Source organism: Procambarus clarkii, chromosome 63 (assembly GCF_040958095.1).
Source record: "Procambarus clarkii isolate CNS0578487 chromosome 63, FALCON_Pclarkii_2.0, whole genome shotgun sequence".
NCBI lineage: Eukaryota > Metazoa > Arthropoda > Malacostraca > Decapoda > Cambaridae > Procambarus > Procambarus clarkii.
Window position 1 is genome coordinate 2,973,240 of NC_091212.1, and position 12,677 is coordinate 2,985,916.

The window sequence follows — 12,677 nt, forward strand, 5'->3', positions numbered from 1 at the left end:
GATAATGGACCACATCCGCCCTGGTGCAGCTCCCAACACGACCCCATCTACCACCTAGAAAAAATAATGACTCCACTGTCAAAACACAAAAACCGCAAACAGCTGTTCCCTCCCTTTCTCTCTTTCTCCCCTTCCAATCTTAAGTGCCTTGCTCTCCTACCCTCTCAGACCGAGGGGAAGCCCCCCTCCCCCACCCCCTCAACATATCCTGGCCATGTAGGCACCCCCCTCCATCCACTACATAGTCTCATCTATTGATCAAACTATATATATCTACACACATGATTAACTCTACGGTGCTTATCCATACATATTCATCTACTCTTCTCCTATTCTCCTTCTATTCCTTACTCTCCCCACAAGCCCTACATACAACCAGATAGTCTCATACCCCCACCCCAACATAACACGCGTCAAAGACCCCCGCGTAACCAGACACCGGACGCCGACACGTGCCGGCACGCGCCAAAACATCCGGGGAAATCCCCCCCAGAACACTATGTGACTAAACACCTGTGCACCAGCTGGGCAGCTGGGCCTAATGGGCTCACCTGCTCAGCTGGTGCGCGCGGTTCTAGTTATATATTTTACTACTCTTATCAGTTTACAACCAAAATGTTAGATCACTTGGTAAACATTTTGACAATATAAATGCACTACTCACAGCACTAGGTACTAACTTATCGTTCATTATTTTAACAGAAACTTGGCTAAATAAAGACTATACCCAACTCTACAACTTAGCTGGTTATAAAGCCATTCACAACTGTAGGCGTAATAAAAAAGTTGGTGGCACAGCTATACATTACCGAGATACATTTATCTGCAACAGTGGCATTAGTGATAGAGATGACTACTGTGAATATACTTTTGCTCAGTTTACAATTAAATCCCTTAAGTCCTCTTTGACTATTGGAGCCATCTATAGATTTCCCAATACTAACATAGCTTCTTTCTCAGACAACCTAAGGAATCTTATTATAAACAACAATCTCAACAAAAACCACATCATTCTGGGAGGAGACTTCAATATTGACCTGGGTCAACAAAATTGCTCTCAAGTTGACTATTTCCTTAACAGCATGAACTTCTGTATGCTAATCCCCACAATCACCAAACCCACCCAAGTCACTCAAACATCAGCCACCACCTTGGACCACATATGGACAAACATGACAGCTCCCCTTGTATCTGGTATAATCTATGACAGAACAACTGACCACTATCTTACCTTTCTCATTGCGAAAATGGACATAACACCACCAAAAAGCAATAAACTTTCATTTAGGCTACACAGTGAATCAGCTTTAGGCAATCTTACAAATGCACTTCACAATATTAACTGGGATTCTGAATTCAATAATACCCAGGATATAAATTCATTAGCTAACCTCTTCGTCTCCAAAACTCTAAGCCTCTGCAACCTTCTTTGTCCCCTTCTTACCAAGCAAGTAACTGACAAAAGATTAAACAATCCATGGCTCACAAGTGGCATTCTCAACTCAATCAACAAGAAACATGAATATGAAAAGAAACTTAGGATTGGCCTAGTTTCAAAGGAAGTAGCTAAAGGGTACTCATTAATGCTTACCAGTATCATAAGAAAGGCAAAACTTTTATATTATGTGAATAGATTCAATGAATCAAAAGGCAACATGAAAAGCACATGGAAAACAATCTCTAATATCCTAGGAACTAAACAACACTCACATAACCAAATAAAACTCTATAAGAATGGGTATACACCGTCAACTGATTTAGAAATGGCAAATGAATTTAATAGCTTCTTTTCATCGGTTGGTGCTAATCTTGCCAGTAAAGTCCCACAGACTCAGACACAAATTAACACATATCTCTCAGGCAGCTATCCAAACTCTCTTCTCCTTTCACCAATCAGCCCGGCAGATGTTGTGTCCATCATACACTCTCTAAAAACCAAGGTAAGGAACACCAGTGAAATTCCGTCCATTGTATACCAGAGCGCCTCCCATGCCCTTGCCCTACCCATAGCTCTACTGTTCAACAGATCTATAGAGTGTCACACCTTCCCTGATATCCTTAAAAAAGCAAGAATAACGCCAGTCCATAAAGGAGGCAATCCGGCGGACATAAACAATTATAGACCAATATCAAATCTACCCAATCAAAAATATTTGACAAAATTATCTACAAACAGCTCTATTCCTACCTCGCAAAGTTCGACATACTCAGCCCCTGCCAGTTTGGCTTCCGGTCCCAAAAGAGCACCAATGATGCAATCATTAGTCTCCTTGATGTAATCTACTCAGCCCTTGACAAAAATGAGTTTATGATTGAACTCTTCATTGACCTAAGAAAAGCCTTTGATACTGTTAATCACAACTACCTCTTACTTAAACTCCAGCATTATGGAATCTGAGGCCTTGCCCTTGACTACATCCGATCCTATCTTAGTGACAGACACCAATGTGTAACCATCTGTTACGGCCCTGATGGGTCGCAACTGGGTTCTTCTCTGATGTTATTAGAGTTTGGGTATCCGGCCCCAAGCTAGTAGTAGCTTTCAAGGGGTGCGTTCCGTAACGCAAGTTAAATTAAAGGGGGAGGGATACAAATGCACTGCTTTTGTATATATATTGCTACCACCACCATAAATATATCACAGTCACACGCGGGGTTGCTATAACTACACTTATTATATACAGATTAGTCTTCCTCTGAAGACACAGGATGCTCTACGGTGCTCACGATGAGTAGCCCTGGTTCTCTTCTTTGTGGCCCACGATGAATCCTCTGATTCTCTCGGCGAATCTACCCCTGGCCACAGGCCAGCCAAATCACAGTCCCACTGGGTGTACCGTCGTGGAGGCCTTCAACCACAAATCCAGCCTGTAGCTGGCAGGTTCCGATCAGCTCCGCTGTGTAGGCCACTCCACGACCGATACTAGGGTTGCGAGCCCTAGGCAGGAGCCTTTTGTGATTCCGCAGATCACTCTCCTCTCTCCGCACCACAGTGGCTAGTCTCTTCCACCAGCCAGCCCCCAGATAAGACGATTCCTGGTACTGCCACGTCACAGGCAGGGTAACACATTCAACAGTGTTCGTCCGGGGGTGACTCACAGCTTCTGCAGCAAACACGTGGAGATACTTTGGCTGCCTTGGGTAGACTACCCCATCGTCCAATACAGCAGTCCCAGGTCGACTCTGTAATCAGACACGTCATTAGTACTAGGGACGCTCTAGGGTACCTCAGTTACAGTCTTAGACACAAACGTCCACCTATCCACTCCATAGATGGCGTTGCTGTCTAAGCGCCACCTCACCAGAGGTCAGCAGCGGCTATGTTATGAGCTGATCAAGACGGGAAACCAGCCCCTGTGGCCGGTATATCTCGTCCTCACTAGATGGCGTCGTCCATTTGGAGGGGGTTTCGGGAGCTGACTCACAGATGGCGTTGTCGTCACTGCTCCGTGCTACGACGCTGGACTCGGGTCCGTAACACCATCAATGATACAACTTCTTCCACTCTACCAATTACCATTGGAGTGCCACAGGGCAGCATCTTAGGACCTCTTCTATTCCTTATATATATAAATGATCTGCCTAATGTCTCTAATATTCTTAAACCTATATTGTTTGCTGATGATACTACCCTTATCTATTCAGACACCAACCCACATACACTAAATAATGTTGTGAATAATGAATTAAAAAAAGTCCGATTATGGATGTCAACTAACAAACTAACATTAAACATAGAAAAGATCTACTACATCTTATTTGGAAGCAAATCATCGAATACAATTCAGCAACAGATAGACAACATTAACATCAGTAATAAAAATGATGGCAAGTTTCTTGGCCTATTCCTAGACAAGACACTCAACTTCAGCACCCACATTCAACACATAACTAAGAAAGTCTCTAAAACAGTTGGTATACTCTCTAAAATATGATATTATGTTCCTAACTCTGCTCTCCTCTCTCTATATTATGCACTAATCTACCCCTATCTTATGCTTATGTAGATCTTAATCTACCCCTATACCATTATGCACTTATGGTATCTGTGCATGGGGGTCTACCACTGCAAACCACCTTAAGCCCATCATCACCCAACAAAAATCTGCTATCAGAATAATATCAAACTCTGCTTTCAGACAACACTCGGCTCCCTTGTTTAAATCCCTAAACTTGCTAAATATTATCTCCCTCCACACTTTCTCTTGTGTCAACTACATTTACAAAACCCTGTTCTTAAATGCAAACCATGCTCTGAAGCTCTCCATGGACAGATGTAATAGGACCCATTATCACCACACCAGAAATAAATATCTCTTTGATATCCCCAGGGTCAAACTTAATCTGTGTAAACACTTTATGCAAATTAAGGGACCTAATCTATGGAACTCACTCCGTAGTGAATTGTAAAGCTGTCATACTTTTGCCTCATTTAAAAACAAAACCAAAAAGTATCTAATTTCATCTTCGTAATTTCCTACACTGAGCTTTAAATTTGCTTTGTATCTAGTGTTACCCACTCTCCCAAATCTTTATGTACTTAACCCATACAAGTTTATCATTGTGTTCATTGCTGTCTTCTTTTATGTGCTAGCCATATGCTGTATTGTGCCTACTAATTTTTGTTAAACTACCATTCAAGCTGTCATTGCAATCAATTTGAGCTACCTATGAGCTTTAATATACCTACAATTTTCTCTCATCTTTTATTTTTTCTTACCATGTAACTGTTATAATTTTTGTAAATTTTGCTAGTATTTACCTACTTAAAACTTTATTAGATTAAGGACCTGCTCGAAACGCTGCGTGTACTAGTGGCTTTACAAGAATGTATATTACTATACTAAAGCCTATCCTCACAATCCCAATGTACCTTCTTGTATATATATAAATAAATAAATAAATAAATAAATAAATAAAAAGAGCAAAACATGGAGCACAATTTCACAAATATTGGGATCAAAGAAGATTTTAAATAACAAACCAATACTCCTGTCCAATAACGATGGTCAGCTTTCAGCCTCTGATTCGGCTATTGAGTTCAATAGGTTCTTCTCTTCCATTGGGTCATCCCTTACAAATGATAGTCCATCTTCCAGTACTGATGTTATGGACTATCTTACAGGTAACTATCCACAGCCTCTGTACCTAAAGCCTACTAATTCCACTGACGTTAATGAGATAATCCTTTCCCTTAAAAGCAAGTCTGGTGCCCTTGAGGAGAACTTTAATTTACAAAAAAAACTCCAGATCTTTAACCCCTGCTATTGCTTTGCTCTTCAGCAAGTCACTTGAACTCCAAACCTTTCCAGATATTCTAAAAAAATGCGAGAGTAACCCCTGTCCACAAATGTGGTGATCTCACAGATGTTAACAAATACAGACCTATATCAATCCTGCCTAACTTGTCAACAATATTTGAAAAATTAATCTACAAGCAGCTTTACTCTTATCTAGCCAAACACAATATACTTAGCCCTTGTCAATAATGCTTCAGACCCAAAAAAAGCACTAACGATGTACATATTAGTATGATTAACTTGATTCATGCAGCTCTTGATAAAAATGAGTTCCCTGTTTGGTTATTTGTAGACCTGTGTAAGGCTTTTGACACTGTCAACCACCAAAACCTTCTTCTTAAATTACATCATTATGGAGTCTGAGGACACTCCCTGCAATATCTCAAATCTTACCTTACTGACAGGCTCCAGTATGTTTCTGTGAATAATTCAATTTCTTCCACCCTACCCATCAACATCGGTGTTCCTCAGGGCAGCATACTTGACCCTCTCCTCTTTCTCATCTACATTAATGACCTTCCAAATGCCTCCCAACACCTCAAACCAATTCTATTTGCTGACAACACAATCTACATTTACTCCAGTCCTGACCCCGTTGCTCTAAATGTCACAGTGAATACTGAGATAAATAAAGTCCATCATTGGCTAACTGCCAACAAACTCACCCTTAACATTGACAAAACTTTCTATATTCTGTTTGGCAATAAATCCTCTAATGAAATAAATCTCAGGATAAACAGTTCCCAAATTTGTAACAAAATTGATGGCAAATTCCTTGGCGTTCTCATAGACCACAAGCTGAATTTTCAAGGACACATTCTAAATATATCAAAAAAGTTTCAAAAACTGTTGGCATTCTTTATAAGGTCAGATATTATGTACCTCACCCTGCCCTGGTGACGCTCTATTACTCCTTCATCTATCCATGTCTCAACTATAGTATTTGTGCTTGGGGTTCTACTACCCAAAATCATTTACGTCCTCTAATTACTCAACACAAAGCAGCTATTAGGACAATATCCAACTCTGGCCCCAAACATCACTCGGTACCCCTACTCAAATCTCTGAATATGTTAGATATTAAGTCACTGCACATTCTCTCGTGTGTATTATACATAAGATGCTGAACTGTAATGTCAATCCTGACCTCAAAAGCTTCATTGAAGGTTGTAACAGAACCCATGAGCACCACACCAGAAACAAATACCGTTTTGATATTCCAAGAGTACAACTTAATCAAACTAGAAATGCTCTACAAATTAAGGGACCCAGAATGTGGAATGACCTTCCGAATCATGTTAAAGACTGTACCTCTCTGAACTAGTTTAAGATAAAACTAAGCACTACCTAATAAATTCCCTGTAACCTACCTTACCCCTATATTGTCAACCCATGTCTGTTTTTTTTAAACAACACTGTTTGTCGACCTAATTGTATTTGTGCTGCTTTTTCTGCCATGTTCCCCCTTTTTTTATTTTTATTTGTTCTCAACACATTTTATACTTTAATCTCAATTAGTATTAAGTTTCAGTTTTTAATGTTTTCCTGCCTGAAACGCTTTGTGTAATAGGGGCTTTAGGCATTGTATGTACTAGCTCTATCTATAAATCTATCATTTTTTGTATAACCTCTTTTATGTATGTACTTTACCTGAATTAACATTTATTTATTTATTTATTTATATTATTTATTTATTATTAGTTAGAGCAAATTGACATGGAACCCTGGAATCTCTTCAGGCTATTCAAGTGGACAAGCATCACCTGCTTACGTTTGTCCGAGTGCCTTACTTTGTACGTGAGGTTCCCAACCTTTTCTGTCACTATATAGGCTCCTTCATACTTGTGAGACATAGTGTTCCCTCATTGAGCTTTAATACCAGGAGAGGATCACTAGGCTGAAATACCCTCAACTTAGCCTTAGCATCGGGTCGTTCCTTCATGCTTTCCTGGGTCTTCCTGAGATATTTTAATGCAGCCGCCTTACAATCACTGAGTCTCTGGTGGTGTTGTGCAATGAAAGACGAACCTTCGGTCAATGTTACGTTACCTAACAGATTCTCCTGTAACATTTGTAAGGGTCCACGGACCTTATGGCCAAAGACTAACTCAAAAGGAGAGCAACCCAGTGAACTCTGTAACCCCTCTCGAGCAGCAAACAAAACACATGGCAAATTCTCATTCCAAGCTCTGTTAGAATTTTCATACCATATCTTAAGCATCTGTTTCAAAGTTTGATGGAACCATTCAACCTTTCACCCTGACTCTGTGGGTGATATGGGCTAGAAACCTTATGAGTTATTCCTTTGTCATTACAAGAATTGCTCAAAAGTAGTAGACAAAGTTAGTACCATTGTCAGTTTGCACGACCTGAGGCAGTCCAAAAGTGTAGAAAAATTGCAACACACGAGCAACAACAGTTTTTGCTCGGATGTTCCTTACAGCAAAAGCCTCAGGGTAACGGGTCGTGATACACATAATGGTTATTAAGTAAATGTTACCAGCCTTAGTTCTAGGTAATGGACCAACACAGTCCATTACCACATGAAAAAATGGTTCCTCCAGCACTACAATAGCCCTTAGAGGAGCTTTAGGTGGTGTCTGGTTTGGTTTCCCAATCAGTTGACACGGGACACAAGAATTACAATATTTTGCCACATAGCTTTTCAGCTTTGGCCAGTAAAAATGCTTAAGGATTTCATGGTAAGTAATGTTAATGCTGTGATGTCCCGTACATGGGATCATCATGAGCAGCTGCCTAAACCTTCTCTCAATAGGTAGTAGGTAGCATTACATGATGTCCCATTCATTTGACAAGGGAGAACTCTGTGGTCGCCATTTTCTCATCAAAATCTGATCCTCGTAATAGTAACCAGTCACTACATCTACTATCTCCTCTTTAGAGAGAGCTACATCGTGACATTCTGCTAGACTGGGGTCAGCATTCTGCAGTTCACTCAAGGTAGCTCCCATGCCTTGGTCAGGTACCATTGGTCAAGTCCCAACAGTGTTCTCCTACTTCCCTCCTCATTGTATCCAGACGTGCACCCTTCTCCAATCTACTTGTGCTGTCTTTAACTTATGATGCTTGTTGGTGCGACAGATATAGTCGGTTCAAAATACGAAGAAAAACCTTATCCGCCTTAATATGCAGTAACCTTGGGTTAGTTTTGAGGAGCATTTTGGCGTATAGCTCAATACGACACACCGGCCGGTCTCCAACTAGGTCTCCTGGTTGATAGTCTAGTCAACTAGACTATTAGACTCAGTTGCTTGCAGCAAACGCATGAATCATAGCCCAGTTGATCAAGATTGTTTTTTTTGAGGTCTTTATCACGTTCTCTTTTGAACACAATGGGAGCTTAAGTAGTTATGCTTTTATGCTTAGAGGAAGAATGTTGAAACGTTTTCCCCTGTAAAAAGTTACTGAATTCCCTCTCAGCAGAGTTATTTTGCATTTCCTGCCATGCATCCTGGTCTCATGTGGTGTTATTTCTGTGTACAGACTAGGATCCGGTCGCTCTACTATTTTATTCTAATTGAAAACTATGATATATTTCTAAAACCTGCGCTGTACGGAATACAGATATAAACATTTTAACTGGTTGCAACAGTTTAGAGAATTATTGAGTGAATTCTGGCGGTTAAAATCTTTGCACATTTTCCAGGTCAGCAATTTTTATTGGTCAGAATGAGGCTGTTGTAGTGATATAATATTCCACCATAGAAAGCACTAGCATTAAAAGTATCATCACTTTCCTGTCATTTCATGTTAAAATGCTTTAATTATTCAGCCAGTAATTTTTCTGTCACCTGTGACAGAAAATTTATCGTGTTCTTTAAGAGTAAGGTCATGCGACAAGATTATTCCCCATTCTTTTAAATTATTTTGATCTTTTCTTGATTTGACTGCATTTTATATATGGTTTCCGTTTTGATATTTTCGCTTTTAATGGAGCTGAAGTGGAATACATCTACCTTGAACTGCCTGTTATTTACTGAGGCCCATTCAAAACCTGATTTAAACCAGTTTAAAGATTTGTTGTGTCCTCTTTATTGTCTATCATAAAAATCTTAATGTCATCTGCAAGCGCAATACTGAAGTGTAATTTGTGTCCTTGTCTGTGTTCGGTAAAAAGATGATAAAAATTACTGGAGGAAGAACAGTACCCTAGGGGAGGGGGGAGGCTTAACTCATCTCGGTGCCTGATTCGGATATTACTTTGTTGATTACACTCTAGCTTATGTTCGTTTGGAAATTATTGATACATCTTCCCACTTTGCCAGTAATTCCATTTATGCTTATTTTGTATGCAATATAACTATGGTCAAACTTAAAGAAAAGTTTCGCAAAATCTGTATACATTATATCAGAGTCTTGATGTAATGTACCCTTTGCCATGTCATAGACCACTATGACATGGCAGCTAAGGCGATGTCAAAGTGGTCAAAAAGCTGTGTGAAGCCGGAGTGACTTGTTCTGAATATCCATGTAATGCCACTCTTCAATTTTAAATGGGAACTGCCGCCTTTTTTATCATACTTGGAAAAAAAAAGTGTACGACAAATATTGGCATCTTCAAAAATATATATATATTCTCCAACTCCAGCCATTTGCCCCGACTGAAAAAGGGTGCGATAGGTCTGTGCTATTGTTAGAACAAAATAGCACTCCCTTGTTGCTTTCTGTACTACACTAAAGACTTACAACATTTGTTGATGTTTACTTTAGTGCTTGTGGGAACCGACCTGTGAGATTTATATTTATTTAATTTATATGAATTTATATAGAATTTATATTTACGTTAATTTATATATTTCGATTGCAATTTGTATGATAAGTAGACTGTATTTCTGCAATAATCTCACAAATCAATCCTCTACACATTAGGGGGGTTTATATTGAATTTATATATATGCAGCCAATCAAACTACAGTATTAAACTACATATTAGTGTACATTGAAGAGGTTCCTTATCTTATTTGTACAGCAGGCCTTAGTCCACCAGGTATAACTAGGATGTAAACACCAAATTTTCCTCGTGTGAGGTAGCCAGTTACCATCACCCTGGTAACTGATACACAAAGCATGCTTCCTCGTCTTGACCTGTCAAAAGGGCGCTAGCTATGAAGCCAGAATCCTAATATATGACAGCTATATCAGAGAAAACACTGTACAATGAACCATAAAGACCAAGGCTTAATTACCTTGTTTGAGTCGATCATTTGTGATCTCACCGGATCACCCAATATCTACCTAACATTAATGGCCAAAAATGAATAGATAAACGGGTTTCGGAAAGACACCTGCCTTGTATTTGCTGACAGCGTGTTGATGATGGAAGACCACTACTCTGATCTTCGTCACACTTCGTCCAAGAGAATTTATATTAGCAGTTACTAACTCCAACGACTCTGGTCTTAACAACAACAATGGCTGACCACTCCCTCACCACTGACGCCTGGCTTATTTGTCCAGATGTCAGTAAGTGATAGAAAGGTCACATTTACTCTATTTTAATACTGATAAATAAGTTAATTTATATGATATGTTTTATGATGTAAAAGTCCAAAGACTAATGTATTTAACAATAATTCCCAGCAGAATAGCTGGTGAATTTATAATAGTATGTGGCAATGATATCCTGTTTTCTATAGACGGAAAATTCCACTACAAGTTACATTTTCTATGGGTAACTTGTGTATACAATGCAGCAATATTATCTGCCTGTATGTAATATTATTAAATGGTGTCGGATTTTCCGACAGTCCTGGACTATGGCCAGTATTCAGACCTAATGTATACTCAATTGTTAGTCAGTAAGCTAGCATCACGGGCTTATTAATCCTCGTTCAGTTGATAGGCCTTAAACTCAACATCTAACCATGTCACGTTACAGAAAAACAAATGTGGTTGATGAGAAATAAGTAAAATATTATTTGCTTAATACGCACAGAAATCACAATAGTGTGATGCATCATATGAACAAATCCACAAGGACCATGATGAGGATTCGAACTTATGCCCGGGATGATCCCAGACACTGCTTTAGTCGACTAGGCCACGACACGGTCAAAAGAATTGCAACTGAGAATTCCACTTACTTTACACGGATCCTGCAGCCTCTCCGAGACACAAACCAGGGTATTACACTATTCCCCCAATGCACTCGGGCTCTCCCAACAAGCTGTTGTACCTCTTCGCCCTCAATTCAATACACCATGTCATGGCCTTGTTGACTAAGGCAGCGTCTGGGATCATTCTGTGCGTAAGTTCGAACCCTCATCACAGCCCTTGTGGATTTGTTCATTATTTGCATAAGTTCTGAATTAAGAGCATATATAATAGCGTGTACTGTGACTGATGTCCCATCACCACCATCATCGTATCATCATATCAAAATCATCATAATATTTCCACAACTTCCTTCAGACAGATCATGTTGTCTTTACAAAATATTAAAAAATCACGATCATAAAAAATATTTAGGTTCCTCCAGGATGATATCGAGATATTCTCTTCACTGAGGTTCCGTGAGCCTCGAGTTATAGTTGTTCATAATAGGACGCTCCATTCCCAGAGATCTCTGGCGGTCGGAGGCAGCAACTTAGATCTAATATAATGTTATGCAGTTTCAAATATGGTTTAGCATCCAGGAATGGCTGCATAGATTTTTATGAAACAGTCAGGGATATCTGCCACAGCAGATGGGCCAAGGCAAAATACCTGGTTGTAGTTGTGCTCATGTTGCATATCCCAGGATCATTGTTTACTATACCTCCTCAAAGCGACAAAATTATTTTTCATAAACATAAATATTCAGTAAATATGAAATTCTCATTCGGAACTGAATTGTAAATGTTGAACATGTAACTATTGAAGGATGTGTTCGGAAGTGGTGAACATGTATCTACTGTAGGAAGTGGTGAACATGTAACTACTGTAGGAAGTGGTGAACATGTAACTATTGTAGGATGTGTTCGGAAGTGGTGAACATGTAACTACTGTAGGAAGTGGTGAACATGTAACTACTGTAGGAAGTGGTGAACATGTAACTATTGTAGGATGTGTTCGGAAGTGGTGAACATGTATCTACTGTAGGAAGTGGTGAACATGTAACTACTGTAGGAAGTGGTGAACATGTAACTACTGTAGGAAGTGGTGAACATGTATCTACTGTAGGAAGTGGTGAACATGTAACTACTGTAGGAAGTGGTGAACATGTAACTACTGTAGGAAGTGGTGAACATGTAACTACTGTAGGAAGTGGTGAACATGTATCTACTGTAGGAAGTGGTGAACATGTAACTACTGTAGGAAGTGGCGAAGATGTAATTATTACAGGATGTGTTCGGAAGTGGTGGACATGTAATTATT

At 39.6% G+C, this 12,677-nt stretch overlaps 1 protein-coding gene across 2 annotated transcripts in view; it reads left to right on the forward strand.

The window, feature by feature from the left end:
- The window catches only part of LOC123748311 (uncharacterized), a 314,236-nt gene that overhangs the window by 559 nt on the left and 301,000 nt on the right, over window positions 1-12,677 (forward strand). The window lies entirely within an intron of this gene.